We start from the raw sequence: 27,414 nt of genomic DNA, 5'->3' as shown, positions 1-27,414 counted from the left end.
AAGAAGAAGAAGAAGAAGAAGAAGAAGAAGAAGAAGAAGAAGAAGAAAGAAGGAGAAGGAGGAGAAGGAGGAGGAGAAGGAGAAGAAAGAAGGAAGAAGAAGAGAAGAAGAAGAAGAAGAAGAAGAAGAAGAAGAAGAAGAAGAAGAAGAAGAAGGAGGAGGAGGAGGAGGAGGAGGAGGAGGAGGAGGGGGAGGAGGAGGAGGGGGAGGAGGAGGAGGGGGAGAGGAAGAAGGGGAGGAAGAAAAAGAAAAAGAAGAAGAAGAAGGGGGAGGGAGGGGGAGGGGAGGAAGAGGAAGTAGAGGATGAAGAGGAAAAAGAAGGAGAAGGAGGAGGAAGAGGGGGAGGAGGGGAAGGGGAGGGGAGAGGAAAGGGAAGGGAAGGGGAGGAAAGGAGAGGAGGAGGGAGAAAAGGAATACCCAACCAGCTGAAAGTTGTTGGCAAAGAGTAAAGGGGTAAGGGGGTGAAGTAGGAAGCTATGATTAATTATTAATCTAGACTTCATGACAGAGGTGGTGACTTAACTAGCTATATTTCTTAGTAATTTCTTCTTCTCCTGTTTTCTCTGCTACATTATATAAAGAGCACTAGTAGTGGTTAATATTTCAATTTTAGCTCTATAAGGAGTGAAAAAAATTAACATTCTCCATAGTGGTATGGCAGGGTTACCAGGACTATGTATTTTTCCCATTTGGGGAAAAGGGCAAGATAGAGACAAGACTATATACCAAGGGGAAAGGATAGTGGGTTGTGCTTGAATATTCTGTGATTGCAAATCCAGACCCTTTCCCATCCTACTTTATGCTGTAAATCTGACCTCTTTGAAATTTACCATCTTAGCTTCCTTCTCCTCAAGGAGAATCAAGGAGAGGTAGGTAAAAATATGGGATTTTTTTTCCCTTCTCCCTCCCTGTCACTTTATATCTGTACATCTCTACCTCTGAACATGTTGTTGGAGAGTATCTCTCCAGGGCTATAAGTCTCACTAGATTCCCTGTGTCCCTTAAGGCCTAAGAATGGTGACAACTTTCTATACTGCTAGACTTTATTTTGAGTGCTTCACCATCCCTTGTTGGATCCTTAACCTTCTCACACCTTTCTGCATAATCTCTATTGTTTAACTCCCTCTTTCTTTAATTGCCTCTTTGCAGAATCCATTTCCTGACATTTTCTGGCTGAAAATGAAAGGTTTGCTCAGAGAAAGAAAAATTAAGAGTTCAGAAATATCATAAATACTAATTTCAATTATTAGAATTATTTTCAAATTTATTTTTCTTTTTTAAGTGAGAACAAGAGCTCAAACAGTATAAAAGTATCAACATTAAAAAATTTGTAAATCTCTTTTGATAAGATCTATTAAATTTTATATGAAATGCTTAAAAATTCCTTTTAAGCCAACAATTACATTTCTAGAAATAAATTCTGAAATAATAATTGGACAATATATAAACAAAAGATATAAAGAAATATATTCTTTAGTAGGAATTTAATCCAATATATTAAGGCATATCCAAATAATCTATCAAATAAGATACTAGGCAACCCTCTACAAAAAATCCTGTTTGTGAATGTCCTATTTTATTATTTTGCCTCTTAAATGTTTGGAACTGTGCTTACCTTTAAGTGGTAGAACTGTAAATTATTATTGTCCTAGACTGGTGCCCAGTGTTATAAAAAGCTCTCTGGCTGGCTGGTTATGAACTTGGATTGAATGACAAAGAATAAGAAGGCTGTGGGGGAAATATGTGGGTAGTCCTCTAGGAACAGATACAGTCTGGGTAGGTGGTAGAAATGTAAAATCAGCCCTCTTTTTTCTACCCTTGATCCATGGCCACTCTTGATCTTTGGCCAATATGAATAAATTTTTAGCCACTGACTGATCCTTCCTTAGATAGTTCTCCTTATTTCCAGGTTTCACTCTGGCATCAAGCCCCAAACTCCCCCAATAACCAGCAGGCCAAGCCCACCAAAACTATAAATCAGTGAAAACAGCTATCATGAAACTATTTGACATGAAACTGGCAGTCTTAAACAAGTAGAATTGATAAAAATGCACTACATCCATGGCCTTAAATATAATAATATGTAGACCAATGTCTTTTTGAAATTAAAGGAATGACGGGCACCTGGGTGGCTCAGTTGGTTAAGCGACTGCCTTCGGCTCAGGTCATGATCCTGGAGTCCCTGGATCGAGTCCCGCATCGGGCTCCCTGCTCGGCAGGGAGTCTGCTTCTCCCTCTGACCCTCCCGACCCTCCCCCCTGTCATGCTCTCTCTCTCTCAGTCTCTCTCTCAAATAAATAAATAAAATCTTAAAAAAAAAAAAGAAATTAAAGTAATGACATTTTAACATAGCTCTGATTTAGCAACACTAGGTATATAAATATTAACAAAACTATTGACATTAGTATTGGCTGAGGCCCATTTGATCATCCAGAGGCTTCTCTTCGAGGACAGATACTTAGATCTGTGGGAACTAAAGGCAGGAGGCAGCCATGGAGACTGTCCTATCACAGAACTTCACACCAAGAATATGTGATCCCAAACCACTACAAACAAGATTTACCAGATAGCTCCCCCGAGCATATATTTGAAATTACAATGATCTCTTTAACCTTTCTTACATTTTTAAGTAAGATTGACTATAAATAAATTAATTAATGTGGAATATATGTAGAGCCCTGTGCCTGGTTAACTAGCTACATGCTACAGAGAAGGGGAGATCTCTCAGGGTGATCTAGCCTTTGAATGTAGGTGATTCAGTGAAACTTTCTCCTAAAATTTCTTAGTTGTCATATGTTAGATAACTATTTCACAAGAAATTCTTCATATTAGAGGATCCTAGATCTTTACTAAAAATCATATGAAATATCTAAAAGAAATTCTTAAAAGATGGCAACACAGTGGGGTGCCTGGGTGATTCAGTTGGTTAACCATTCGACTCTTGATTTGGGCTCAGGTTATGATCTCAGGGTTGTGAGCTAGAGCCCTGAGTTGGGCTATGCACTGGGTGTGGAGCTTGCTTAAGATTCTACCTCTCTCCCTCCCTTAGCCCCTCCTCCACACTTGCATGCGCTCTCTCTCTCTCTCAAAAAAAAAAAAAAAAAAAAAAAAACAAGGAAAAAGATCTGTAATTTTTCTGACTACTGGAAATTCTGCCTGAGACAGGGAAGGATGATCATTGCAGTGGTGCCTTTTGCCAAATAAAAACATTTGGACTAGACCTATGAACAATTCTGATAATAGCTCTAAACACACTGCAAATATCAATATATACTAGCAAATGAACCATTAAATTCTGAAATCAGCTGTTTGCTACCATTGAAGATAACATAAAAACAAACTAAACTATAAAATTTTCTATAAATGGTAAAGGTGAAAATACTTCATGACAACACATTTAGATGTTGTATGCATTATGGATATAATTCATACTGTACTGAATTTAAATTTGTTATATTTACTTTAAATGCACAGAACTAATTGAAGATAAATTCTTGCATTTGAGGTTTTTTTTTTTCTTCAAATTTTCTGGCTTTTATTTCTAAACTAAAGGATATTTTCCTTTCTGCAGCATGACATTATGAGGTGATCTGGAGAGAATCAGAGAAGACCTTGTATAATATTTTTCGTGCAGAATTTTCCACTCCCTATTACATCATTTTCTCTCTCAGTCTCTATTCGAATCATGAAGTCACTATACCTTTTCTTTCATGTTTCCTTTGCCTGGAACTTGGCTATACCTTGATTAATTCTTAATTATTCTTGACATATTTTTCAAAGTGTCATTCTTCAGAGAAGTCTTTGACAACTCTGTCAGATAAAATAGATCAGATTTCCTTCTTATATGACCCCTTCACACCCTGAAAAATTTCTTTAAAATACTTTTAAAGGTTTGGCATGTTTCCCACTTGCTCTATGATATTTCTCGTAGAAATGTGTTAAATTTATCTTCCATACTTTAGCTTTCATCCATTTTCCCATCAATCCTGTCAATGTGTGCATGTTAAAGTAAAGACTATGTGATTGGGTGCATGCAAAACCCTGATGCTTGATGTTTCTTAGAGCAAAATTCCTTTTATTATTAAGTGATGTCCTTTCTTTTGCCTTTTTTTTTTTTTTTTTTTTTTTGCCTGGGGGATGTTTTTTTTTTCTCTTTTTTAAAAAAAAATTCCTTTTTTTTTTAAAAAATGTCTTTTTTTTTTCTTTTTTTTTTTTTTTTTTTTTTTGGCCTGGGATGTATAGTTCATCTCCCTGTTATAAAAAAAAGTACTGTGTTGCTTTAAAACATAGCATTGTTTTTGTTTTTACACATTCAGGTTTTGTTTTCTGTTTTCTTCAGTGTGACAGTGAAGTTACATACATTTATGGTTATTGTGATCATAGACGTGTTTGAATTCTTTATCTTCTTATTCTATGTTGATTTACCATAGCCTCTATTTTTCTCTTTATTTTCTGTGGGACTGGTTATGTTCTCTTTGTTTCTCCTCCTCTTTTAATTTTTCTGACTAATAATTTTTATCACTTAAGAAAAAGTCTGCCTATGTGTGGTTGAAACAAAAAGTAATAGCGGCTTAAACAGATAAGCTTACTTTTTCCTCCCATAAAATAAAAAACCAAGCAGTCTGGGCCATTTTGGTGCTACACAGCGACACAGACTTGAGGAAGTCTTATCTTGTTCTGCCATCCCCGGCACCTGGCTTTCTGTTCCTAGTCCATGATGACCTCTTGAGTTCTATTTACATATAATTGCCAAATGTCACATGTGACATTTTTAATAGTTCTACATTTGGCCAGAGCTTAGTCATATGGCCATATTTAGCTTCCAAGGAGATTCAGAAATGTAACCTTCAGTCTGAGTTTCAATGTGCCCAGCAGACACTTGAGGTTCTATTATGAGGTTCTATTGTTATGAACAGATGATAGAAACAAATGGCATATACAGTCCCTGCCATGGAAGCTTGAGTCATAGGTGGAGTCTTTAATAGGCAATACTTCACACTTCACAAACTGAGTTAACTCTATGTTTTCATTAACAAAAACTTAAGTTTTCATTAACTATTCTCCCAAACAACACTAGGATCTTAGCAGTCTTTAATCACTTACCAACCACCACCTACATTTAAATGAATTACCGTTTTCTAACATTTTGTTCAAAAATTTGAGCAATATAAAATTAGTCTCTGACCTTTTATTTTTAGAGTCAAACTTACCAACACAGTTTATCAATTTCTGGTAATCCCTCCAAATTCACTTATATTTTTCTTTTCGCATTCTGTCTATTCCCAGATTTTATTTTATTATTCTTTTGAAGCATATATTTCAGAACATAATTTTGCTAGTTATTCTAATTTTGCTAGTTAACTTTGTTAATGTTTCTCTGCTTTATTTATTTAGTCTTTTAGAACTTTGAGGTTCATTTTGGTCAGGAAACAATCTCTTTCTCCCTCTGTCCATCTCCTTCCCTGCTTTCCTGTATTCTTTGAGCAGTTACTTGCATTTGGACTTTCAAGGCTCCCAAACAAGAACTACAGTTAAAATTGGTGATCCAACTTCCATCCAATGATACTATTAGTCTAGTCCCTGAGCTTATAGCCCTGAAAAATTTGTTCAATCCTGGGCACAAGTCTCTTTCTTGCTTCAATTTGCAGCTTTATGTCATCCTGAACTTCAAGCATGAGATGACTGCAAATAGATGCTGAATTTCCCCATCTACCGCCTGACTTGTAGGAAGGAACCCTATTTTTACCCCTGTTTTCAAATAGCAACTCTAATTTTTAAATAAAGTCCTGTGCAAGGGCACCTTTAGTCCATTAACCCAATAAGTTGAACTCCAGACCTCCTCTGCATAATGTCAGACCTAAAGTCCAGGAGCCTACAGCTTCAACCAGGCTCATGGCTCCATTTTCATCCATGAGATGTTTGTCTTGTGTTCAATAAGACCATGTCTTTTTTATTTTTTGTCTTGCATATTTTATTTATAATATTTTTGAAGCATGATTAACAAAATAAATTTTAAAAGTAAACACCATAAGAAGTTAATTTGAGTTTAATTCTCACCTTTATCTGTTTATCCTTATGAATTTATATATTCATATCTCTATGAATTTATTTATTTATATGTTTTAATATTCATATTAATAGAATTCATTTGATAAAAACCTGGTCTAATAATATTTTCAAATTTATTGAGTCCTACTCTGTCAAAAGATACTGCCTCTATTAGAAGTCTAAAAAAAGACAAAGATGAGTAAAATAAACACATTTATTGTATTTTAAATATTTTTAATTATTTTATTCTAAGACAATCTATTTTAGTAAAGGGATATTCACATTTGCTGAGGATGAAAGGAATAAATCTGCTTTGTTATGATCTTCAGCAAATATATCTTCACTGTACTAAAGTGTTTTATTCTCTAACAAACAATATAAGGTCATGAAAATCACAGTTTCTGTGATCAAAGTATTTAAGAACACTTTATGATATTAATATTATAAGTGATAAGTGACAATAGAAAATCACATACAGTCAAGAGAATGTGTGACAGAGAAGAGGAAGAAGCAGTTGTTTCACAGAACTGTAATTTTAGTCTGAGGATATCTGGTCCCCTCCTGTGGATTATAGATTTGAGCAAAAAAAAAAAGCTAGAGACAAAGAAGATTAGATCTGAAGTAGAATATTATTACCCAAGAATGGAGAAAGAAAGGAAAAAAAAAATAAAGACATTGATTTTATTCATCTGACAGCAATCATTCCCTCTCCTTTTTGTACCACCTTTCTCTTCCTTGGAGGATCTGCCCCTCGTCAGTGTGGCTTCTATTCCAATGGGCGAACTGAAACTACCTGACTCACAAACTGAATATCTGACCTAACCTCTGCCAGTGAGATCTACTTTCTCAGGATTTTGAATCTGGACCACGCCAAAGGTTGACGATCTTAGTTCTTACTTAGATTATTCAGAGTCCCTTTAGCCATTACCTTTTTGCTTAACTTAGCCAGGGCTGGTTTATCTTACTTGACACTAAAAGATCAAAATTGGGGTGACTGGGTGTGTCAGTCGGTTAAGCATAGGACTCTTGATTTTGGCTCAGGTCTCCAGGTTGTGAGCTTGAGCCCCACCTTGGGCTCTACATGGAAACTTTAAGATTCTCTCTCCCTCTGCCCCTCCTCCCCTGCTTTCTCACTCTCCCTCTCTAAAAATAATTTAAAAAAAATCAAAATTTATATAAATTTACTATAGAGGGAGAAACTGCTAAATTACTTCAACAAATTAATAGTGAATCTGAGTGAAGAGGAAAGGGCTGAAAAACAGGCTAAACTTACAAGTCTGAGAAATCAATAATGTAAATACCATTCATTAATCAAGACTTTAATGCATTTTTTGGGGGGGTATGTGAGGCAGACGTAAAGAGTCTAATTTTTATATGTGATTTAATTATTTAATATAAAGATGTTCAATTATTGGTTGGAGTGTTATAGGCAAAAATGGAGGTGGCAATGCTTCCAGGCATAGCAAATAGGCTAGTAATGGGAGGAAAAATAAAAAACCGAGGAAGCTTGGAGGCTCTCCAGCCATCGAAAAAGCTGGTACACAGGGCTAAAAGTTAATCAGCTCACATATTACACCACCAGTGAATATTGGCTTCTTCATCAGTAAAGCCATATAGTGATTTGTGCAATTCCTAAGATCATGAAAAGTATTTTACATCACCCTTAGCAATTACTACATGCTAAGTTAATGCTTGCTGATTGTGGAGACCTTACCATATACAAACATACTTGTGTGTTTACAGCTAAAACATCCAAGCTTTAAAAAGGAAAATAGTGTAAGAGACATGAGTTTATTTCATCTGAATTATATTATCATAGAAAAAACCCCAAAAAAGCTTAGAAGAGCTCAACTTAAGTCACATTCTGACAAATATTTTTTCCATATTCAATTCTAAAAATTATAAATTGCATTTTTAATTAGGTTCTGGAAAACACACTAAAGGGCTCAATTGTCATTATCTCTTAAGATGCTAATGAGGCAATGAGGACTGATTATTGTATTATTTTGGGCTTATTTGGATTCATCTTCTTTAGTTTCCTATGAAAAACTACCACATACAAACATGAATTCTCCAATTACAACTAATGATTTTCTTTCTTAATTGTCCGTGCTTAGCAGAGATACTCAGCAGGATTGCCCATTATTGCCACTGTGATTTAATTTAGTTCAGAGTCATTGGCAGGATATGTTAGTCATAATATCATGGTATCATGACATCATCATCATAATAAACATTACTACTAATTTAGCAGTAGGAAATCTGGACTGCTAAGCATTAATACATGACTTTTTAAAACTAAAAAGAATTCTTGCCTAGTGCTAAAGTAATTTGCCTTTGGGCATTTTTAAGGGTTTATATTTTTAAATAAATGCTCAAGGTAGCATTATGTTTAGAAAAAAAGGTATAGTTGTACTTGGAAATATAAGTCAAGAGCTATAATTACCTACTGATATATGTTATTAGCCATTATAATTATATAATTAGCCATCATATTGTAATTATATTATTATTAGTATTATTAATAATAAAGTGTTTTTATGGGCTAAGTACAGTCCTCAAACCTTCATACATATGATTTAATCCTCTCACAAGACTTATGAGGGAAGAATTATTGCTCATTTTCAGATACGAAAGTGAAAGTGAAATTGAGTGGGAAGAAACAAACCCTTAATAACTGAAAAGATTATGCTGAATCAGTAAACATATGGCATGTAGGCCCTCGCTCCATCCATGGGGAGTCTCAGAGTAATTCTCAACACAACAGCACAATATTACCAAGGATGCTAAAGGAATACTCCTTGCCTACCTTTGTCCATGTTACCAAAAAAATTTATATGAATTTAAAGTGAATTTAAGGTCGTTGCTATTAGTAACTATTTTAATTTGCCATTCAAATTTACTTAACTGAAGTCTGTCCTCTATAAAATTATAATCAATTTTTTGTTTTTTTCCAATAATTGCATTTCCAATTCATCAGCTGTTTTAGCTCAATAAAAGTGTCTTATACATATTCTTAATTATTAATTTCATTTATATGCTACTGAACTATACACGACTGAACTTCATAATTCCCTTCCATCCACCAAAAGTTACATATAAGAAAATAAATAGTATTAGAAGTAACCGCTACCTTCTTTCTGAAATGTCATATAATAAGAGATAATTTTAAGAAAGAATCTGAATATGGGAACTAAATGATTTCCAGATTCTGAAAAACCTCTGAATTCTCTTGAATTCTAGAAGGCTATTTAAGTATAGTCAACCAAGGATTAATAGGCAAAATAATCCACATATAAAATAATATTTATTAATTTTTCATGTCCCAAAAGTCATTCTTGAAAAGATAATAAACTGAAATTAGGACTGAAATTTGAGTCCAAATACTCAAGCTTTATCCAAAAACAACAACAACAACAACAACAACAAAACATGAAAAAAAGAAATTGCTAAAACCAAAGAAAGTAGGTATGGAAAAGGAATAACCAATTTAAAAAAAAAAAAAAGATCATTCCTGTATTTCTCTGTATGAGATACTGAATGTCCTTTGCTTAATGGAAAGGTGAAGATAAGGTTTAAAAGCACCGTCTGACAGCAATTTAACCATCTAATTAAAAACAGGGCTGCAATATGGAACCTAACTTGGCAGCATGGTGATTCAGTTTTTATCAGCTCAGCAAGACTTAAGTCATGTTCTGTGATTAAAACTATAGCTCTCACATGTGCACTGTCAATAGGAAACTTTTTAATAAAAATAAAATATGGCCTGTGAGATTTAAATCTGGTGAGAATTTCAATTTAACTTAAACTAATAATGCTCTAGCTAGAAAAAATATTGGACTTAAATATACTGCATATAAAGCAGTGTTAAATTTATTGTAAAGGCATAGACATTTTAAACTAATCAACAGTAATGTAGTTTTCAGGGTGAAAAAAATGTCAGGATACTTGAATAAAAAGGTAATTTATCTCCATATAGAATTTTTAAATCTTGAAACTTCATATATTAAACAACTATTTTGTCAACAAATACATTTGTACTTAAGCATACTTTGAGTAATGTATTAATTTTCAAATTAACATCTACTCATTGATAAAATATACTGTTTCCATAAATCAGTTTAAAACTCTGTAGGAACCCATTCAGTGTAGGTTAAAAAATAAACAAATTAGTGATTAGTGAGAGAGGGTTGAGTGTCAACTTCAGCACAGGTTATCTCCAAATAGAAAAAAAAAATTACAAATATGGGTAAAGTTTTGGGGGTTAAGGACAAAAGGACAAAAAAAAACACAAAAAAACTTGCCATTTGTTTCTATAGATTGTAAATCCCTCATAGACTTGCTATATCAGTACATTTTTGTTTGTTTGGGTGTTTGATTTTTTGCCTTATGCCTTTCATTATTTCTATATGGTTATCATGACACCTAAGTGTGACTCCATATTTGGACTGAAGTGGGGCATGTTTAAGTATCACAATTAGCAGATGAAATTATGTAAGAGATAATGAAAAATATATCCTAGGGTATGAAATAGAAATGTCACCTTCCAGCTAGCTCAATAGAAGTCCCTATAGGACCTGCTTCCCTAGAGGTCCAGTTTAACATTCTCAGATGGATAACCATATATAACTACTTCTCAAACCCACCTCTGATCATGTGTCTCTCATGTGATATCACCCTGCTCTCTGACCCTGAGACCTAGTCTGTAATTTCCTTTGTTCTGGTAATTAGTTCTTCATCTTTTTTCCCTGCCAGGATCCTTATTCTGAGACTCTTCCTAGTTTCCTGGCTCTAGAACTGAACCTGTTCTAGTTTAGCTAAATATTCATTCTCTTCCCCATGGGTTAGATTTCCTGTCTTTAAACATGTGCATACTATCAGGAGTTCTGCAAATACAACTTTTTTTTTTCTTCCAGATTTCTGCAACTCCACATCATTCTGTATAGGTAATTCTTTTGAAGGCATCTATCTAAATAACCTCCCGTTCCCCCATCTCTTACAGGTTAGAACTGAATTAAATTCCTCACCACAGCTTAAATAAAATCATTAAAGATAGGATTATATTTGACCTTCTGTTGAATGAAACTCCCAATAAGATAATCCTGTTTTTCACTTTCATATTTTAAATATTTATGAAATACCATTTAACATATCTTGTCAAAAAAATTTCAATCAGAATTGCCCTTCTGATACCCACTGATAGAAGATGACATTCCTAATAAGACAGACAAACTGCCTCAACTATTGAGTTCTGTTTAGTACACCTTATGATATGCCAAAATATCGAATTTCCCTGTATATTTAGCACTGATTGTCCAGCTTCACAGTTGACTTTATCTGCTTTTCTTCTGTGTTCTAAATTAAGTGGAAAGCACCCAAAGTTTGAGAGTTTCTTCTTCAAGCATGCCACTCATCTTCCTTGACCTCATTTCTTTATTTTTATCCCTATCGCAGTCTTGTGCCGAGTCCCAGCTTCAACCAGAAATAATTTTCAGTCCTACTCTAAGCCAGGTGCAGAAGAAAATACAAAAAATGACCTTAAAATACTCTTGCTGATACAGTTATTTGGGATGGTTTCAGCTGGTTATTAAGTGGGCTCTCAAATAAAAGACTTGTGATAATGCCTTCCAAACAAGTCCTGAAATATAAAACTTCTATTCTTAAACTGAATTTGCTTTTTTACTCTTCTCTACCAAGTATAAGCCATTACAATGAAAATATACAACTAATGGCCAAGCACATTTATAGAGTCATACACAGTTTGTATCATTCTAGAGTCTAATAAAAATCAGTATAACTTTCCAGATTTTTATGGTTTTAAATTAAAAAAAAAAAAAAACAAAAAAAACGGTGGATCAGAGGAATGGTTGCCCAGTTATCCTCTTATGCCAACAACCAGAGCATTTTGAGAGGTCCATATTGCCTCCATATTTTGGGATCCCAGTCTCAGAGATCACATTCAATGTTTGTTTCTCTCTGGATGAGATTTTGGATCCAGTTCCTTATTCTATTCTTACTGCCTGAAAGAGCTTGATTTACCAAGCGGTAATACAGGCTGATGACTTAAGTTCATAAATTAGGCATTTCTTAGAGAAGAGATCTTTGGGTTGGGAATTGGAGACTGTTGCTGCTTAGTTCTCTCTCCACTGAGGCAATTTTTTGTCATTCTCAAAACAGGGAAAAGCAAGGATATTTGCTTGTGGTTCATCCACATTATCCAAATCAAAGATTTTACAGTAACACTGTCCAATCTTCTTCAAGGACTTTTTGAAACATCTCAAGGCATTTTCAGCATAATAGCTCAGATGAGTTCACTACTTTCAGAAGTCAGGCTCCGAATGCACAGTGTTACAGCACAAGCTCCCAGGAGACCCTCAAACTCTCCATCACAAGGGCCCAATGGAAGAGAAACCAGGAATCTGCTATAGATTAATGTGTCACCTAGAACAACTAATTGAGAGGAAGTTGCTCTGACCTTTGAAGAAAGTCTGGTTCATATCAACTATTTAATCTGATAGAACTTAAATTGAATATTTTCCTGAACCTCTATCCAAATATAATTCCATAAAGTGAACTTTTAGGTTTTATGAAGGCCAAAAGCTTTTCATGTCCTTTTTTTTTTTTTAGCTGCTGATGCAATGACAAGAGCAGCCACAGAAATGAAGTAAAGCTTTGGGAAATATGCAGTCAAATATGTTATCAACATATAGAAATTCCAGGAAAAAGCACAAGTAACTCACAGGTCCAAGAAAGGACCAGCTTCAATAGGTACAGGTCATGAGACTCCAGATTCAACAGACCACGTAATAGCCACGGTATCCCTATAATAAAGATGGTGTGACTACCTCTTATACAAGATTAGGTATCCTCTCTGCCCTGGTCCCTACTCAACCAACTATATTTAGGATTTCTTTTTTTTTTTTTAAGATTTTATTTATTTATTTGAGAGAGAGAATAAGAGAAAGAGAGAGCATGAGAGGGGGAGGGTCAGAGGGAGAAGCAGACTCCCTGCCGAGCAGCCCAATGCGGGACTCGATCCCGGGACTCCAGGATCATGACCTGAGCCTAAGGCAGTCGCTTAACCAACTGAGCCACCCAGGCGCCCTACATTTAGGATTTCTTACAAGTCAGTTCCAGGTATTAGTTTCTATATAGTGTGGATCCTTTAGTTGGACATAAGAGAAATTGATTAAAATCGGCTTAACCAAAGAAAGAAAAGTTAAAGGAACCTATGGTTGCAGCCCATTTCAGACATGCCCCAAACCATATTCAGGATGAGTTCTACTTGCTTCATTTTTAACACTGAACTTCTGTGCTTGGGGTCTTGTCAAAATCACTCTGGGTATTTCCAGGCTTGTGTCATATTATATAGCTACGCCTGCAAAAAGAGAGTTTCTCTTTCCTATAATTCCCCTGTATATCTCCCAAATCTAAGTGGCCTGATTTGGGTCATGTTCTCATCCCTAAACTATTTGCTGAGAAGAGGGACCAGGGAGACCCTATTTATTCAGATGTAGGTCACATAAGCACTTCCAGGTTTTGGGTGACATCGACCTATAAAAACCTGTGGAGTGAGGTATGTTTTTCCAAGAGAAAATCAGGTTGTTGAAGACAGAAAAACAGATGCTGCTTAAGCAAGAACATTCATCCAACACACACACACACACACACATTATATAAAATTTTATATACTCAAAAATTCATGAGTTAAAAGTTATAATGAATATATACTATTTTCAATATTTAGATCAAAGGAAGACAGTCTCTATTTGTACATCAGCTCTTATGCTTATGAAATGAAATCAATTTAGTAATTATAGGAATTATTTTTTTAAGATTTTATTTGTTTGAGAGAGAAAGAGAGCACAAGCAGGGGGAGCAACAGAGGGAGAGGGAGAAGCAGACTCCCTGCTGAGTGGGGAGCCAGATGTGGGGATAGATCCCAGGACTCTGAGATCATGACCTGAGCCGAAGGCAGATGCTTAACTGACTAAGCCACCCAGGAGCCCTATAGGAATTATTTAAACATCATTTTGATAACACTGACTGTATTGATTTCCTTGAGCTGTCATAACAAAGTACTGCAAACTGGGTGGCTTAAGAAGAGAGAAATTTATCCTCTCACATTTCTGAGAGCTTGAAGCCTGCAATCAAGGTGTCAGAAGTATTGGTCCCTTCTTGCGTACTCAGAAAGAGAATCTATTCCATGCCTCTCTCCTAGCTTCTGATGACTGTTGGCAATCCTTGGTGTTCCTTGGTTTGTGGCAGCATAACTCTAATCTCTGCCTCCGTGGTCACATGGCCTTCTCCTATGTGTCCATCTGTTACATTGCTCTTTTTTATATAAAAACACCAGCCATACTGGATTACAGCTTATTCTAAATTAGTATCATCTCATCTTAATTTGATTGTATCTATAAAGACTCTATTTTCTTTTTTTTTTTTAAGATTTTCTTTATTTAAGAGAGAGAGTGAAAAAGCACAAACAGGGGGAGCAGCAGAGGGAGAGGGAGAAGCAGGCTCCCCGCCAAGCAGGGAGCCTGATGCAGGGCTTGAACCCACTGGGATCATGATCTAAGTTGAAGGCAGATGTCCAACCATCTGAGCCACCCAGGCACCTGACTCTATTTTCAAATAAGGTCACAAATACATGTGTGAGGGGTTAGGACTTCAACATATATCTTTTGGGGGGACATAATTCAACCCATAATACTGATTTTTACCTTATAAGAGACAATAGTGATCAAAATCTAATAATTAGAACTTAATTAATGAAAACAGTTTAATTTCAGGACTAACACTTAGCGGACTACATATATATATACACACATATATGTGTATACATATAAAATTAGACATATATATATAATTAATGTCTATTTTAGTCCTAATGCTTTCAATTTAAAATGGTTAAGGAATACAATTTTGTGCATAGATGCACCTCCATTTACTAAAAAATAATGCTCAAAATTTACACAAAATTTACAGTATAGAGTGTCAAAACTAAGTGGAAATCTATATGTTCATTAGTTCCTTTTTTGATAGGAATTCTTTTTTTAATTCTTTAATTAATACTTTAAGTATAGTTAACTGAGTGTTATATTAGCTTCAAGTGTATAATATAGTGATTCAACAATTCCATACATCACCTTGTGCTCATCATGACAAGTGTACTCCTTAATCCCCATCACCTCTTTAACCCATCCCCCCACCCACCTTCCCCCAGGTAACCATCTGTTTGTTCTCTATAGTTAAGAGTCTGGTTTTTGGTTTGTCTCTTTTTTTTGATAGGAATTCTCAACATTTTAGGATAAAAGCTTTTGTGCATAGTTTAAGTGTTCTTGAGAGAACATTTTTAAAATGTGTGAAAAAAATATATGACAACGTTGTGTAAATAATTAAGATGCTTTGAGCCTAAATGACAGCCTATGAGTTTTCCTACATCTCCTCTTCCCCTGCCTCTTTATTAACTATCTCTTGAAAGCCTTCAGGGCTTAAGTTAAATGTTAATCTGCAAATATTACCTTTGGCCTTGGGTTAATTAATTTTTCCAAGTTTGAAGGGCTAATACAAATAGTATAGCCCAGACTCAAACCTAGTACTCTCTGATTCCCATGCCCACAAAGTTTTCCTAAAGTAGTGTTACCTCTTGTCCTGCATAAAAGTTTGGAATTATAAACACATTGTTGCCCATCTTGCATTAAATTTATTTAAATGTTCTATTCTTAACTGGATATACAACCAACTCCACTACAATAGAGCCATAATTAGCTTGTCTTTATGATGACGGTTAAAGGTAGCAGGTAGTAATTGTGGAGAATATAGTATAGTGAGATGGCACACGAGTAGGTGATAAATGACATAAAGTCTAGTTCTAGATGTGCCATTTAAGATAAATAGTTAGCATTATAGTTCTTTAATGTAACTTTGGGCAAGTCCGTTAACAGATTGAGTTACTGCAAATTTAGCAACAGCAAGCCCCATTCTTCCAATCATATGAAACTGAATCATATGAAACATATAAGAACATTGTAAAATATTACAGGCCTAATACATACTAACTGATAATTAGCCAGCTATATGTATGATGATAAAGTATTTTAAAATCAATTTGATAAATTAAGTTGCTAACCAAGTTTTCTCCAAATATTATTTTAAAATGTTGCTTCCGCAAAGTTCTCTTGAAAACTAAATTCATCCTTCTAATGACAAACTACTGATCTTTTTAAAATAATATGAATAAAAATTATTGGCAGAATTAAGTGTTACAGCATGTCAACATTTATATTCAAAGATTTATTCATTAGCATGCCATTCACAGGGCTTACAGAGCACTAGAAAGATAAAACTTAGGGGATAAAAGGAAGCCTAAAAATCATTCTCTGCAAACTTCTCACTTTAAAGATCAGAAATTAGAAGGCAAATGCTTTTGATTAAATTTTATACAAAGTTACAGTAAGTGGAAAGAATTCCATCCTTTTTCTAGTAGCAACAGCAGCTTCCTTAAGAAGTCTAACTTGAAGTTGCAATGAATGATCATGGAAATAGCAAGTCCCCAGCATAAATGTTGACCCAGGTCATGATCTGGAGAAGGCTCAGAATTTGGGATCAAATGAAATAGATATGAATTCTGGTTCTTACTCCAAATAGCTGCATGATCATAGGCAAATTATTTGCCTTCACTGAACATCAATTTTCCTTCTCATTGTAATGGGAACAATGAAAGGAATAAAAATGGGAGCAAAATAAAAGCAATAAAAATCAAAGGTGGTATTGAAAACTGAGTGAGATAAAAGCTAAATGCTTATGGTATGTAGTAAGTATTCAACAAATGACAGCTTTTTTTTGGACTCTTGAAAATTATGCTTAACAAAATGAGCTAAATAAATAAGTTGTTTTGCAATTAAACAATAAATTAACAGAAACTGTATGATATCTTGGAAATCAACAAGATTAGTATCTGGGAGATCTGAATACTAATTTTAATTGTATTTATCAATATTTGTGGAACCTGAGCAAATCAAAACCCGAATTATTCCCAGTTTCTTCATGTTGCATTTAGCAACAATATTACTCCCCTTACAAACTTTGAAAGATTTTGTGTGTGTGAAGGTCAAATGAAACAATGTACACGAAAATGCTAGGAAAATGCTCCTCCATTAAAAAGTCAAATTACCGTCAATAAACAAAAGAGTAAATGTAAATTATAACTTAAGTACAATAAAGCATAGCTTCCTCAAAAATAAGCACTATATCAAATAAATTCATCTGCTTGTATTTGAATGAAACAAAATCATACTCAAAATTCCATTCTTCCACTCTAGAATTGTATTCAGTCCTTCAATTAGTTATATCAAATGTAGTAATAAATATGCCAAATGACAGGTGTATTTGCTGCTTGCAGAGCATTGAGTTAAAAGAACAAAAACAATAGAATAAGGAGTTATGCAACTTTTTTTTTTTTTAACTGAAGCTCGAAACGGTCTAGGACAGATGCATTTGTTGGAGAGTTTGTGAAGAGTAGAAAGTGCAGGGATCCACGCCCTGAGCTAATGATGCAATGGGTAGGGAGGGTATGGGACTATGTATACAAAATACTCCACACCTGAGTTTGATGAGTGGCTTGATTGTAATATCCCTGATCTACCATCATATTAGAAATCAATATGTAGGAAGAAAAATTATCCATATTTAGATCTTTTCATACTTAAAGCCCCTTCCAAAAAGTAAAATAATAAATTCTTAAGATTAAAAAGACATAGGGTATCATATAATCAAAAATAATCAATTGGTTCTGAACATGTACACAGATTTTCTAGATAAAATAGAAAAAAAGTAATCATTTATTTCCAGGTGCTTTGAAAGGGTTACCAAATGAAATACCTAAGGGGCAAATAAATTATGCAAATAAATGGTGTGAGGATGTGGAGCAACTGGAATTCTCATTTACTGCTAAAGGGAATGCAAAATGGTACAGCCACTTTGGAAGACACTTTTGGTGGTTTCTTAACATAAATAAACATACTCTTACCATATGTTTCAGCAATCACACTTCTTGGTATTTATCCAATTAAGTTGAAAACTTATGTCCACAAAAAAAACCTGCACACAGTTGTTTATAGCAGCTTTATTCATAATTGCTAAACTTAGGAAAAACTAAGAAGTCCTTCAGTAGGTGCATGAATAAATAAACTGTGGTCATCCAGATAATGGAATATTATTCAATGTTAAAATGAAATGAGTTACCAATCCATGGAAATACATGGAAGAAACTTAAATGCATACTGGAAGTGAATGAAGTCAGTCTGAAAAGCTTACACATTGCATGATTCCAACTATATAACATCCTGTATTAGGCAAAACTATAGAGACAGTAAAAATATCCGTGATTACCAGGGGTTAGGGGAAGGGAGGGATGAATAGGCAAGGCAGTAAATGTACTCTGTATGATCCCATAATGATAGATTCGTGTCTTTATACATTTGTCCAAACCTATAGAATGTATAACACCAAGAGTGAATATGATGTAAACGAGGGACACTGGGTGATGAAGATGTGTCTGTTTACGTTCATCATTCTGGTGGGATATGTTGATAATGGGGGAGACAGTGCATGTGTGTGTGCATGTGTGTGGGAATCTCTGTACCTTCTGCTCAATTTTGCTATCAATTTAAAATGGCTCTGAAAAAGAAAGTTTATTAAAAAGAGCCTTTGTGGGGTGCCTGGGTGGCTCAGTCGTTAAGCGTCTGCCTTCGGCTCAGGTCATGATCCCAGGGTCCTGGGATCGAGCCCGCATCTGGCTCCCTGCTCCGTGGGAAGCCTGCTTCTCCCTCCCCCACTTCCTCTGCTTGTATCCCCTCTCTGTCAAATAAATAAATAAAATCTTTAAGAAAAAAAAAAGAGCCTTAGTAATATTCTTATTACTTAAAGTTAAAAAAAGAAAAGTAATAAAGCTGGGGAGACTTTCTGATATTACTCTTTTAAAAAGTCTGTTTTTTAAATTGTATAAAATTGAGTTTTATGTTAACAACTGGAAAAACTAGAAAAACAAAACCTGACTTATTGACTCCAACACTGGTATTCTTTTTTACCATACCATATGTGTTACTTATAAACCTAAGACATTTCAGGGCGCCTGGGTGGTTCAGTTGGTTAAGCGACTGCCTTCGGCTCAGGTCATGATCCCAGGGTCCTAGGATCGAGTCCCACATCGGGCTCCCGGCTCGTCAGAGAGCCTGCTTCTCCCTCTGACCCTATCCCCTCTCATGCTGTTTCTCTCTCTCTCTCTCTCTCAAATAAATAAATAAATAAAATCTTTAAAAAAAAAAAATCTAAGACATTTCATTGTATTAATTACAAAATTGTAATGTATGTTACTTAATATAATAAAGTAACAGTTTATTTAACCCAAAGTCTTGAAAATTACAAATTCCTTCAAATGTGTCAAGGAATATAATTTTTCATAAAAACTCTCAAAATAACTACTGTTTAACAGTATTAAGTCCAATAATTAACATGGCCACTCTGATTATTGAAATATTGTATAGAAGGAACAAATTATTATGTCAGGACAAAAACATTGTTTTCAAATACATAAAAGTAGTGAAAGTTTACTAATTGTCTTCAGAAGAAATATGAGAGAGAAGGAAAAATACTGAACATTTCACATATTATTGTATGCATAGGTTTTACATACTTTTTTGTTCAGTTACACAACTTTGTAAATTAGGAATCTACTCATATTTTATTGAAGAGAAAACAACTTTAGAATGGTTAAATTACTTGCATAAGGTAATATAGCCTATTTTGCCATAATTGTGATTTAAATTCATGTCTAGATGATCTAATCAAATGCCCACTCAACTATCCTGCCTATCAACCATTTATTTTAGCTATCGCAATGCAATATTAAAGCACAGAAGAGGAGAACCTGGTAGAATTATCAAGAAATATGCTAAGAGGAGAGAAAAAAAATCTAGAGCTAAATAGCAAAATTACCAATCTATGTAAAAAAAAGTGTGAAATGTTAGAACTAGAAGAGATTGTGCTGAGATATTCCAGTATCTATATGATGAGCAGCAGAGTATCTAATCAAAATCTTTCATTAATTTTAAAATTAATTAATTAAAAATCTTCTAGAAAGAGTACCATACTAGCTACTTTCAAATATTCACATAATTTTCATGTAGAAGGATGAATTTACTCACTCCTGATCAAGGGTGTAAGAGCAAGAATTGGACACAAGGAAACAGATTTTATTTTAATTTAAGAAGCAGTTTTCAAGTAATAAGTGCTATGTGAAGGTGGAATAGCATATCCAAGTAGAAATTTAAGCCTGCACATTGGAAACAGTATAAGTGGCTAGGCCAAAGTTGCCTCTAAGTTTCAATGCCAATAATTTAATATACTAAAAACGTGTATTTCTTTTCCACATTTCATATAAAAGAGTGGGTTGAGAATTGTGTTCAGGATACTTCAGTGAAAAGTAACTTCCAAGAAGGTATTCCTCAGAAACTTTTGTACATCTTTGGAACACATTCTTGTCCTACAGATATGCTGTTAAGTTATTCCCAAGTGATGGAAATACACCTCAATGCAACAACCCTTGTACTTATTAGATAACAATTATATAACTGAGTTTAAAAATCTATATTCCTCCATTCTGAAAATTAGAATACAAGTTACAAACACCTCCTTTCCTTGGTAGTGGTCCTAAATGTGATCCAATGTGTACCTGATGGTTAACCTTTTAGCTACCTATGTTCCCCTGTGTCATTCCTACCATGTCTTTTCATGAAAAAAATGTATCTCTGAATAGAGACACAGACCAAAAATGTGCATACAGATGAGCTAAATCTAAAGCCATATTGCATAATGAAAGAGCAAATGAACTTCTAATCCACTAATAACAAGATTTCAAACCCAACTACAACACTTATTAGCTTTGTCACCTTTATTAACACCTCTCAGTTTCAGTTTCCTCTGCAAATTAAGGAATATATTTACTTTTTAATTTAGCCCAATGATTGTGTTATTTATAATACCTGACACACAGGAAGTATTCTTCAATGGAAATGATGATTTTATCTTTGGGGGACTTCTGGCATCAGATCTGAAAATGTGACTAAGTAATTTAAAATTCTCTGACATTTGTGGTTGTTTTGAAAAAAAAAAAACAAAAAAACACCTATTTGTACTCCAAAACAGAATCACTGAGGAGAATTATTTTGATAAGTCATTGCTTATACCCTGTGATTTTCAACTGTATCTGCATAAAATAATAAACTGTAGAGTTTATAAAACAAACACATTCACACCCATCAGGATGGATATTATCAAAACACACACACACACACACACACACACCAAAATGACAAATATTGTGACGATGTGGAGAAATTGGAACTCTTCCGTATTGCTGGTGGCAAAGTAAAATGATACAGCCATTATGGAGAATGATATGGTGGTTCCTCAAATAATTAAACATAGAATTACTATATGATCTAACAATTCCACTTATGAGTACATATTTAAAAGAAATGAAAGCAAAGATTCAAATAAATATCTGCATGTCAATATTCATAGTTACATTTTTACAATGACGAAAATGTGGAAGCAACCCAAGTATCCATCAGTGTATGAATGGAAAAAAAATGTAGTGTATCCATACAATAGAATATGATATAACCCTTAAAAAGAAGGGAATTCTGACACATTCTACAACACGGATGAGCCCTGTGGTGATAAGGCTAAGTGAAGTAAGTCAGTCGCAAAAGGACAAATTCTGTATGATTCCTCTTATATAATATACTTAGAATAGTCAAATTCATAGAGGTGGGAGGTAGAATGCTGCGTGCCGCAAACTGGGAAGAGGGGAAACTGGGTTTAATGGGTATAGCATTTTAGTTTGGGAAGATAAAAAGAGTTCTGGAGAGAGATAGTGGTGGTAATTTCACAAAAATGTGAATTAATACCACTGACTTGTACACATAAAAATGGTCAAAATAGGAAATTTTGTGTTATGTATATTTTATTATAACTCTTAAAAATTAAAACACACACACATATACACACACATACACACAAAGACATACACAAAGTGCCCAGAATCTACCCCAGATTAGCAACTGCTTTTTACGTGAATGCTTAGTAAATTTCATGTGTAGGCAGGACTGATCACCTCTCTAATCAATGGAGGTTTCCTATTAAAAAATAGGACTTCCTATATATCTACTCTTTTTTTCAATCTTCACAATACTTACTACTATGTTAGGTTAACATAGTCTGAGATAAGAATCTTATTTCTTAAAATCTGAACACCTTTGAGGTATATGTAATCAATCTCTTGCTCTATAAATTTGATTCACAATTTAGTAACATAAGGCCATTGAAAAGAAATAAATATAATTTACCTTCTTGCACATGTATGTAGGTTACTGTGATATGAACCAAATGAAGCATTATTAATCTTGATTTTATCTTGTAAATTAAAAATGCAAACTTTTATGCAATGTTTATTATTCAATGGAGAAAATAGCACTGACATAGAATAGAGCAATGTAAGATTCCTGATTCCTACATTTTATGGAAAATCTTATATTTATTTTCCTAGATTTTGGGGGTAAAACAGGTTAAATACCATTCTTGTATAAAAAAATCAGAATTGGATAGGAAGAGAAAATACATTTCTCATTTATAAGCCCTATGTAGTTCTTATGTACTAAACCTGACATGAAATAAATGAACATGCATTGTTCATTTCTAGGTTGAATTTTTTTTTCAGGTTTTCTAGAGGGCTTCTATGAGCCAAAGTTGCCACCATGGATGATATAACTAATGTATAATGCAAACTGACATGGCTATTAGCACTTAAATACCCAACAAGTAATTTGTCCAAAACGATACAAAAATACTAAATCAAGTCTTGTGAGTTGATCAAATAATGATTCAGATCAAATTATGGTTCAGAATTCACATTTTAAATGATTGAAGACATTTTTAGAAAATATTGTGACCATATAATTATCTTTGTGTGTTGTCAACACTGAATTTTAATTCTAAGAACACCAATTTTTCCACTAGAAAAAATGCCAAAAGGCCCCAAGCCCTGACACAAAGCAGCATTATGGCACAACCATGCCTCTATTGTAAGGCATGGATCAGATCTATCTATTGTTTGAGGCTACTATCAATAAATACCATCTAAGAACATGGAAAAAAAAAAAAGACCCTCATGTAAACAAGTGAAAATTAAAGTCATCTGGGAGAGAGGCACTACCTCCATTTTGCAATACACATATACTCTACCTTAAAAAGTATGGTAGTGTAGCTTACGAAGGGAAAGATAAGTTGGGGGGGGGTGTTTTCTCACACACTAGTCTTTCTCAGTTTCAAAAATAATTATAGCCATCATACAATGAACAGCTCTGTTCACTGAAGGGAATAAAAGCTCCAGAGGAAATCTCAACAGTTCTTCCTTTGTAGCCAGAGACTGATTGCAATGGGACATCAGGATCTGACTGTTGGTATATGTGAGATGTTTTGTAAAGGATGAGAAAATTTATGGGAATCAAATGAAGCTCTACAAACTGATCCTGAAAAGAGAGAAACAATGTATAAGCATATGGCTTAGCATCCCACTGTCCTTTCAAAGATCTCAGTCTTTGTTCTCACTCTCCACTAATCTTTGCAAGAATGGAGAGAGATAGTGGTGGTAATATTACCAATATATTGATATTATTGATATAATGTGCACAGGTGCACATGTGCCCACGTCTCTTTCTCCTGCCTAGACTCAGCAGTTTGAGTTTAGCAATGGTCTCCTAGCACACCAGTTCTTGAGGAAATTTTGTTGAATTACATGCCACTGATGAGCCAGAAGAATTTAGGCTGCCCTTCGCACAGAGGTCCAGATTTAAGAAGAGAGCCCCTGACTGGTTTGCTATGAAATGGCTGAAGGATCCTGATCTAAGCCACAGGCACAATCCTTGCCCCTCTTTCCACACCTCAGAAATCCGCCTGAGCAGGAGAAACACATCAATAATGTGAAACTGATTTGTCTTGAAATCTCTGCATCTATTTAAATTCAGCTTCTTTGTTATTAATCTATTGATTGTAATTCACTGCCATGGAGGATACCAAGGGGAACAACTCCAAGCTGGATTGGATAGTAAAATGAGGGAAATGTATGCAAAACACATTTTGCTTCCAACTATTTCATCTCAGGCTACCTGAATATCATATCCTGGAGAAAAAGAATTTTTGAATAAAAGGGATTCCTTGTACAGATAGCACTTTAGTACCTGTGGATTCTCTAAACAACTGACAGGAATTCCTGCTAAAAATTTCGGTGACTTAGCTATTATTAACCCAAATTAATCCATGACCAAAAACAAGGCAGGGTTAATGAAATGAAAAGGAAAAAAAAAAAAGTGTTGTTTTCTTTTTTCTTTAAGCTACAGCTTATCTATTTAAAGTCTTTATTAAATTGTTTAAAATTTTATCATGCTACCACTCTAGGTTCATCCATGCATTTCCCCTCTAAGTTTGTCGTAGTAAACATTAAGTTTTCATGTCATATTCAAGAAAATGCATGTCCTCATTAAAACTCTTTTTCAGTCAATTTCTGTTGTGTCAACTCATGATTAGCCACACTAATGAACAGAAGTAATGGCACAGAAAATTCTACGTGGAGAAATACAAACAAATTTATTTTGGGCATCAGTATGCTTTCCTTTATTATAAAGCAGATTTTACCATCATCAAAATGGTTTTACTGAAATTTATTTAAAACTATTATATTTTCCCAAAACTCTTACTATTTTACTGGTAAAACAAAAAACAAAAACAATATAGAAACATTCTGATTTATGAAAAGAAACTCGCAAGATGAAAAATCTGTCACAGTTAAGCCACAAGGTAGATAAGCTATATATGAATAATCAGTTGAGTTTTACCTAGAAGAAAGCTTATACATGCAAATATGTGTGTCTATGCATGTGCAAATTATGTATATGCTTATCTATGTATGCATGTGCATATTTATGCATACACATACAAAGGGTTTGGTGATGAGAAATTGCACCTTTTCTGTCATAAAAATATTAATATTTTCATTAGTAGTACTTTAATTTCTGCATATTTTGTGGACCATTCTGTAGAAAACAAAGTAAGACATAACTTGAAATGTATATGGTAAAATGGTATAAATATCAGCATAAAAAATGTAATGCTAAAAAAATGTAATACTAAAGTAACTTTTTCTTCATTCCTTTCAAGAAATATGCAAACACCCCCCCAAAAAAACTGCAGAAAATCAATTTATATTGATATGTGATATGGATGTCCATATACCATAAAAATACATTAAAAATTATAAATACTTCTAAAAAGTCATAAATTATTTTATGCTTAAAAGTTCAATCTGATTTTGAAAACGGTACTTAACAGAAGATTCTTCCTTCATAAAAAAAACAAGAAACATGAGAAATTAGCATATCTCAAGTCTCTTCTATCCAAGTGATGCACACTGTCTATCTTATTCAGAGCTAGATGAGAACAGGATAATTTTTCTCACTCCTCAGTATGGTCTACCAATGGATTAGTTAATATGACTCAAAGTCAAAACAAATACAAAACAGGGACGCCTGGGTGGCTCAGTTGGTTAGGCGACTGCCTTTGGCTCAGGTCATGATCCTGGAGTCCCAGGATCGAGTCCCGCATCGGGCTCTCTGCTCAGCAGGGAGTCTGCTTCTCCCTCTGACCCTCCCCCCTCTCATGCTCTATATCATTCTCTCTCTCAAATAATAAAAAGAAAAAAAAAAATCTTTAAAAAAAAAAAAACAAATACAAAACAAATACATGTATCTCAGTCTATTTTTTTCCATTTTCCTTTTTTATCTGTTGATACTAAATTTTCCCATATACGTTTATCAACTACGTATGTTCAATCAACCAAAACCCTGGGTCTGATAATCTACAAAATATTATTTAAAACATAGAAACACAGCTACTAGCTCTATTTCTAATACTCACTTAAGCAAATATTTATTTATTTATTTATTTATTTATTTATTTATTTATTTTAATTTTATTATGTTATGTTAATCACCATACATCACATCATTAGTTCTTGATGTACTGTTCCATGATTCATTGTTTGTGCATAACACCCAGTGCTCCATGCAGAACGTGCCCTCTTTAATACCCATCACTGGCCTAACCCATCCCCCCACCCCTCTAGAACCCTCCCCTCTAGAACCCTCAGTTTGTTTCTCAGAGTCCATAGCCTCTTATGTTCGTCTGCAAATATTTATTTTTAAAACATAGACTTCAAAATACCACTAGTATGTCATTATTTCATTTTAATGCTATCATATGAGCAAGAGTGTCACATAGTAGTTAGGAAATGGGGTTCAGGGGTCAGATTGCCTGGATCTAAATCCTGACTCTGCCACTTTGCAGGAATATGACCTTGAGTAGGAGCTTAAGCTTCTTAAGTGCTTCACCTTACTCATTTATTTGACAAGGTTATTGCAAAGATTAAATGAACTCATGTATTGAATACTTAGAATAGTGACTGGATATAGAGCACTCTATTAGCTATTATTATGTCATGAGCTTCTCTCTGTCTGATAAATATGATATTTTTGACAAATTAGTATATTAAAAACCTCTTTGAAAATTAAACTAAGCCAATCTTACCAGGGTTTGGAAGCCTCTTTACTGCAACCTTTTTTTCTTCATTTTTTTTAACAGGAGATAAATTGTAGTTCAACAAATTATCACACACACACACAAAGCCCAAACCATCTTTATTGTAATTGGATGCACCAAGTATGGCAAATTTAAGTGTTAACATCCATTTCATGGATAATTCTGATTTTTTCAAGGTTTATGAATCCATCATAAAAATTTATTTCCCAAGAAAGTTCACAAATATATCTCAGTCTGTATGTCATTTTTTTATTGCTTGTCTTTTAGTACATTTGGCTTGACTTATATTATTAGTGAAATAAAAAAAATTAGAATTATAAAATACAGATTCCACAAATAAACACTCTAGATAATAATAGTGAAATCACATGAAGTACAGCAAAAAAGAAATAATATTAAAGGGGGGATTGGATGTGAATGACTGTTTCAGACTACAGGCTAATATCAATGTCCCCAGCTAGGTCCATCCAGGTTGGTTCTCACTCAGAGAAATTAGCTGTTGTAGCATTCATTGCACATATTAAGTCAAAAATTTGGAGACATAGCAAAATTCCCTAAGATTCCCTTCATAACATATTACAACTCATTCTTAAAAATAATTTCTATTTTTAAATGGTTCTACTTCAGGAAGTAATATCTTTTGTAAGGTTA

The 27,414-nt window shown here is 34.2% G+C and overlaps 1 protein-coding gene across 1 annotated transcript in view; it reads right to left on the bottom strand.

Moving 5' to 3' along the window:
* SPOCK3 (SPARC (osteonectin), cwcv and kazal like domains proteoglycan 3) overlaps positions 1–27,414 on the bottom strand; it is a 477,033-nt gene that overhangs the window by 294,220 nt on the left and 155,399 nt on the right. The window lies entirely within an intron of this gene.

Source organism: Mirounga leonina, unplaced genomic scaffold, assembly GCF_011800145.1.
Source record: "Mirounga leonina isolate KUSES-001 unplaced genomic scaffold, KU_Mleo_1.0 Mir_176, whole genome shotgun sequence".
NCBI classification, from domain to species: domain Eukaryota; kingdom Metazoa; phylum Chordata; class Mammalia; order Carnivora; family Phocidae; genus Mirounga; species Mirounga leonina.
Note: the sequence above shows the minus strand (reverse complement) of the source record. Positions and strands in the feature narration are given on the sequence as shown.